The sequence below is a fragment of the Otolemur garnettii genome, unplaced genomic scaffold (assembly GCF_000181295.1).
Source record: "Otolemur garnettii isolate 467f Iridium unplaced genomic scaffold, OtoGar3 scaffold00001, whole genome shotgun sequence".
NCBI classification, from domain to species: Eukaryota; Metazoa; Chordata; class Mammalia; order Primates; family Galagidae; genus Otolemur; species Otolemur garnettii.
The window spans coordinates 6,131,924-6,138,948 of NW_003852396.1; the positions used below are offsets into that span (position 1 = coordinate 6,131,924).

A 7,025-nucleotide genomic window follows, 5' to 3' on the forward strand; every position below is an offset into this window, starting at 1 on the left:
TGTCAGAACCCTGTCTTCATCCTCTCAGAGATGGAGCCCTCCTCACCATCCCTGTCAGAACCCTGTCTTCTTCTTCTCAGAGACAGCCCTCCTCACCATCCCTGTCAGAACCCTGTCTTCATGGTCTTGGAGACAGAGCCCTCCTCACCATCCCTGTCTGCCTACTTTCAGATCTTGCTCCTTTCCCTCCTAATATCTTCTGTCTCTCCCTGTCCAATGACAAACTTTCTCATTGTTTTGTTATTTCAAAAAAGGAACTTTATCCCTCTCTAAAGTCTCCCCTATCTATCCCTTTTTGATCATCAAAACTCTTGAAAAATTCACCTGTACTTGCTGTTCTTACCTATCTTCATTTGCTCCCAGTTACATGGCAACTTGGATTCTTTATATATTATTCTTAGAAAGCAGCTTAACATTATCAGATATGTTTTCATTCCTGAGTACTGTGGACTCTGTCTTGAACTTCTGAATCATTCACCAGAGGTGACTTTTCTCCACACCTGACCTGCCTCTCTGCATCCTATTTGGAAGCACACATCTCTCCTGACTCTTCACCTATCCAGCAGTTTAAGTTCCCTTTGCCAACCCCTTTCCCTTTGCCCACTCCTTCTATGTTGTAGCCCCCTATACACACTTTGGGGGTAGTCTCATCATCTGCTGATAGTTCCAAAAATCTCCTCCTGAGCTCTGACCTTCCAATCAGCTCTCCGTAGATACTGCAAACTCAATATACATAAGATATAATTTACTGGTTATATGGTTAAATTATTTTATAAATTGAATTATTAGAGAAATTTTGTAAGAAACTAAAACAATTAAAACCAGAAAATAACCTGTAATTTCATTATTATACAACTCTTTGCATTTTGCATTTCCTTCCTGTCCTGGTTTGAATTTGCCATCCTCCCCAAAATTCATGCTGAAACTTAACCCCCAATGTGACAATATTAAGAAGTAGGACCCCTGGGTGGTGATGAGGCCATGACGGCATCAGTGCCTCTGTAGAAGGGCTTGAGCGAGTGAGTTCGGCCCAATTTGGCCCCTTCTGCCACGTGAAGACATAGAGGGGGTGGTATCCTAGAAGCAGAGTACAACTTTTATCAGATACCAAATCTGTGATGCCTAGATCTTGGTCTTCCCAGCCCTCAGAACCAAAATAAAACCTTCCTGTTGTTTATAAATTACCCAGTCTAAGGTGCTTTTGTTATTGCAGCAGTAATAGACTAGAATATTTCCAATATATCTATGCAGACCTCGAGGGTACCTCATATTATTTGTTAATATTTAAGTGAACGTATTTTGACTTTTACAGAACTCCCATTCATTCAACACATATAAATGAGCACATACTTTGTCTCAACAATATTCATTGAACAAGCCATCTTTTCTCCACTAAATTAAAATGCCGTATTAATAGTTACTATACTGTAGTGTTGAAGAGCACAGTTATTGAAGTCAGCCTTCTTGTTCAGAGATTATACCTGCGTCTCTCTATCCATAAATGATAATAGTAACAAAACAATAGACTATCTTTAAGCACTTACTGTGTGCCTGGCATTGTCATAAGCTATTTAAAAGTATTACCTCATTTAATCATCACAGCAGTGACGTGAAGGGTTATTCTCACTTTTAGAGAGTTAAGTGAAGTGTATAAAAGTTAACAGGATCAAAGTCACACAGCTGAACTGATCAGCTTGGTTAATTATCCTGGGAGACAGTATAAGACGTTAAGAGTATGAACTTTGAACTAATACTGCTTGAATTCAAATTTCCACCTCACCACTTAGTAGCTAGATGATGCCTGGCAAGTAAAATGAAGATAACATTAGTAGCTGGGATTGTATCTAAGGAACAGAAGAGGTCACGTAGAAGCTCAAAATAGTCTGGCACATGGCAAGTACTTAATGAATGTTTACTATAATTATGATCATCACAGTCCTAAATCCTAAATATAGCTGGATGTGTTCCAGATGTTACTCAAGGATTCCAGACCTAGTCAGTTATTCAGTTTTAAAGGCAACTTAAAGATATCTCAAAGATGCATATGATTAGAAGATAAGGCCACAATATACTCTGCCCAAAGAGGTTCCTGGAGACTCAACTCAGTCAAAGAAAAGTTATAATAGAGAATGTCTGCGGCAGGAAGTCTGGTAGGAGAGAACTGATGCTGAATACTAAATGAATTTAAATATGTATTTAAGTATAAGTGAGGAAATTAGAGTTACCAAATGGGATGCAATTCTTATAAGTTGGGAGAGAAAAAAAGGACTCAGCAGTCCAATATGTAGAGTTTGGGTAGGAAGGAAAATTCATGACAACTGAGCACACTGGCGTGAAGTCACGACCTTGAGAGGCTGGCACAGCTCAGGTCATTGTGACCTGCCTGTGGTAGGCTGGGATACCTCTAAAAAATTCTCAAATCTCAGTCTAAGCCATAACCATCTTTAACACTAAGTGCTGGGCCGTCAAAACTACTACGTGGATGCATCATAATGCAAGCAAAATACAGGGGTACAGTTAGAGGCTACTCTTCCCTAAGCAGTATTTTTGGCTAAAGAAATTTTCAGCCAGCCACTTCCAACCAGAGCTGACTGTGACAGTTTGGCCTGGGGCCCAGGCACTGCTGCTCTGTACTATAGCACATAGCCAGGACTCAGAGCCACCAAGGATGCAAGGGCTCAGAAAAGGCTATAGCGATATGTGAGTCACTCCACTGAGTACCTGGCAGGATATGCAGGTGAATAAGGCTCAGGCTCGAAGGCATTAGCCCTGTCACAATATTGTCCTGGGAATCTGTAAAATGGTAAACTTTGGATGTTGAAAGTCTAACACAACATCAGTTGTTACCACTTTTCTTCAGATAACAGTCTCTAATTTGTATTCTGGTTTTGAAAAACATGTCCAGATGCACCTGCTCCTTCCTCATGAACCACAGGTGGACAGCTCAAACTACACGTCATTGCTTCCCCTCAGCCCAAGAAAGCATTGTCTCTATAGGACAAACACAGGACAAGCCACCCCGTCAAACCACTCAGAGCGTTCCACTTCCTAAAACCCTTGCTATTTGTCCTCACCTTCCCCACCAGGAGTTACAAGCCTTTCAGGAGTATTAGTAGGCTATAGGCCACCACACACTGGGCACATGGCATAAGCAACAGGTGCGTTCACTCAGATAGGAGACACTCTCTGTCTCTCCTTAATAGACGCATCATCTGCCCCTGCTGAAACCCAGGGGACCAGTGCCTGCAGTCTTTCATTCTTTCATTTTTTATTGTTTGGGATTCATTGAGGGTACAAAGAATTAGGTTGCATTGATTGCACTTGTCAGGTAAAGTCCCTGTGTCACACCCCATGAGCCCCCATCCCCGCCCTTCTCCCCAACCCCCCATTAGCTCATCTACTGCATTCATATTGAGTACACTGGATTCTTCTCCATTCTTGTGCTGCTTTCCTAAGAAGAATGTGTTCTTTCAGGGAGCACCATGTTGTCTCTTTCTTCTTGGGAAACCTGATTATCGGCTTCTGGGTGGGATAACAGGGGGTGAGTACTAACCATTGCGTCTTTTCTCTTTAATGACATGACATATGCTTTACGTACTTTATGCTCCATCTGTACTAACATCTTTGCATTACCCCAAGCTCTTATACCTCTCTGACTCTCTTCTCTTCCTCCCAATGTATCTACTTTGCAAAAATATCACTCATCTCTCAAGTCTTGGCTTCACTGCTGCCCTCACCTGGGCGTACCTGACTGCTCCCAGAAAGACGCAGACCTTCCTTCCAGGTACCAAGTGCACAGTCAATATTCCTATTGTAAATGCTGTGTTCTTGTCACCACTGAGTTCCATGCGATTGAGAAGTCAGTCTTTGGATACTTTAACTCTTGTATCTGATACAGTTTGATAAATACTTGGTGGATAAATGTGTACATAATTGTATTAATTGTTTCACCTGTATTTATAAATATACTATAGTCAATAAGACCTATACTATTAATGTACACAGCTATCATTTAATAAAAAAAGACCTATACTAATATTTCATTTTTCATAGACAGTAAAATTAAAAGGTACTTGCTTAAGATTGTTAATTTTCTTTTAATATTTATTTTGTTACACAATGCCTTTTATTCGGCAAATTTCATTCTTTTTGGTAATAATAAACCATGAGTTAAATATAGAGCCCAACAAGCTTATTATTATTATTTGCAGTTTTTGGCCAGGGCTGGGTTTGAATCTGCCACCTCCAGCATATGGGGCCAGCACCCTACTCCTTTGAGCCACACATGCAGCTCCAAGCTTATTTTCAACACCCAGCTTTGCAGAAAGAGAGGTTTTTATTATGCCTGAAAAACTTATATTTAATGATATGAAAAAGGAATCACTGTGTGGTTACACTTATACAGTTTCCAATTGCTCTCCATATTTAATTTCCAAGTGACACCCATGTTTCACTCAGGGCTGGAAGAGATCACTATTTTTCAAGGCTTTTCCTAAAAGAAGGAGGAAAATTTAGTAAAATGACATGAGAAGCGAATGCATGTGTTAAACAGATAAAGGAATAAAATAAGGTCAGCCCAGAATGGTGCTCAGGTTGTAGCCTCGAGGCACAGGAGCAGTCCCTTGTGGGACACGCTTTCCTTCTCACACACAAATGTCAGGGAAAATAAAATAGAAAATCGATTTTCTAGGACAAAAGTTTTTTTTAAGAAAGGAAATCCCTGTCAGCCAGAATAGAAGAAAGACATAAAAGTTAGAGGATAAATGGATTCCATAGAACAAAAAAAATTTCAGATTCAGACAAAGGACCTAAGAGCTAAGAATTGAGGTTTAAAGCCCACGAACGGCTGAGATATGCGACTTTAGGCCCAGTGGAAGAGGGTGGATGGAGCTGAACTCTACGCATAAAACACAGAGTCTCAAGGCTGCCTGCAACAGTCAAAGAACAAAGTCTGGCACAGGGCCAGGGAGGGGCAAAAATAAAACTTACCTGTTGGAACAGGTGCGCACACATGCAGAAAAGGAGCTTTGTATAATGTTTACAGCAACGGTATTCACGGTAGCCCCAGTCAAAAAACAGCCCAAATGACCATCGCTGGTAGAGTGTCTAACAAGCTCTGTTGTCTTTATTTAATGAATGATTATATGGTAGTGAGAATGGTTGAATATCTAGCCCCTTGCAAAAATGTGGATGAACCACATAAGTGTAATGTGGTATCAAATCAGTAGACACATACAAAAAACCCTGCATAATCGCATCAATATAAAGTTCCAGAAGTCAAAGACAGTCTGTGATGCTGGACACTAGGATGATGGTTCTGGGCAATGACTGGAAGGAGGGCAATGAACCTTCAGGGAACCTGAAAGCCTTTCAGTGTTTTATCTGAGTGACAGCAACATGGCTCCCCTCACTTAGTGATGATTTATATGGTCTACATCGTTAATTTGAGTGCATCTCTGAAATTATTTGTTGGTAAAATGTTTCTTTCATTTAAAAAATTTTCCCACTTCAGAAAAACCCAAAGGGCATTTGGATTCAGTGTAGTCTGTGCAGGGCTGACCCTGAAGCCCAGAGACTGAGGGTCACAGTCAGGCATGTCCAAAAAGAGGCATCACCCACCTTATAGGATTCCAGGCTCCACACAGCTGGAGCATCTCAGTAAAATTTCTCTGTTAATCCCACCAGAGTAACCCGCTGTCATCACCCACCAATTACAGAGAACGCCAGCGACAGTATCCTCCACCAGCTGTGTAAAACCCCGCCCTCTGTCTAACTCCTTTCCCCACACTTGGCCCTGGAAAGGTCTAACTCAGCTGCCCATGGGTCTCAGAACTGTGACCTGGGTAAGCAGAGGAGCAGCTACCTGTGTTTGTTCCTCCCTGCAAGCTTCAAGCCCCAGTGAGTGCCGAACTGGGGCCAAAGAGAAACCTGAAATTAGATGAGAATCTGGAATTTTGACTGTAATGCTGGCCTTAGTATTTTTATTACTGAAATGCAATTGTTCTTCTGATTAAAATCTACGGGTCTGGTCTAGGATTTCATGCAGTTGATAGAAGAAACAGCTTATAGAGGTTTGTTATTGCAGGTGGTAATGATGATACTGGCATTTAAAAAACATGTATATCCATATTACATATGAGTAAAACAAATAGGTAACTATTTTAATGTTTCTAGAAATATAAATGTAAACCAATATTCCAAATTGGAGGCAAGTTTGTCCCCCTCTTGCTGTCACTCCAGGGTCTAGAGACCATTTTGGCTTACACAACTCAGAGGTAGGTATTATTGAGGAGAAATCAGATAAACAGTCTGATTTCTGATACACAGTCCATAATGCACAGGGCAGGCACCACCACAGAGGATGATCTGGCCCCAAACATCAACAGAGCGAAGTCGAGAAATTCTGGTGCAAAGTCATGAGCCCCTTACTTTTCCACAAAGATGTTTCCCTGGTTTTAACAGAAGTAAAGACAACTCCAGCAGCCACAGACACTAGGATTAAGAGTGTCATGTCCAATATAATTTTTATCTAAAAGGAACCAGAGCTTTCTGGAGAAATGGCCAATCCGTCTCTGGGGCAGAGACGCACAAGTTGGGCCATGAATGTTTTGTTGTGACAGAATTTAATTTCATTGAGGGCTAATAAAGTTGTGACCAAGGCATACTGACCAAAGATAAGGTGGTTTGGACATCAAAAATAATTAGTTCAAGTGATTAAAACACATTGAACATACAAAAGCCTTGCAACATAATGATATGTAAACGAAGAAGAACGAGAAAAAGAAACACAAGGAAGCTGCTGAAAACCCCTGGAGGTTGCTAGGACATCAATGCCTTGCTTGGAAAATTGACAGTTAAAGGTGAATGATTATCTATTAGGATTTCTATCATAAATTGCATTTTAAGATTACCAAAGTGAGGGCGGCGCCTGTGGCTCAAAAGGGTAGGGCACCAGTCCCATATGCTGGAGGTGACGGGTTCAAACCCAGCCCTGGCCAAAAACTGCAAAAAAAAAAAAAAAAAAA

At 41.0% G+C, this 7,025-nt stretch overlaps 1 protein-coding gene across 2 annotated transcripts in view; it reads right to left on the bottom strand.

Moving 5' to 3' along the window:
• PGR (progesterone receptor) overlaps positions 1 to 7,025 on the bottom strand; it is an 88,879-nt gene that overhangs the window by 54,582 nt on the left and 27,272 nt on the right. The window lies entirely within an intron of this gene.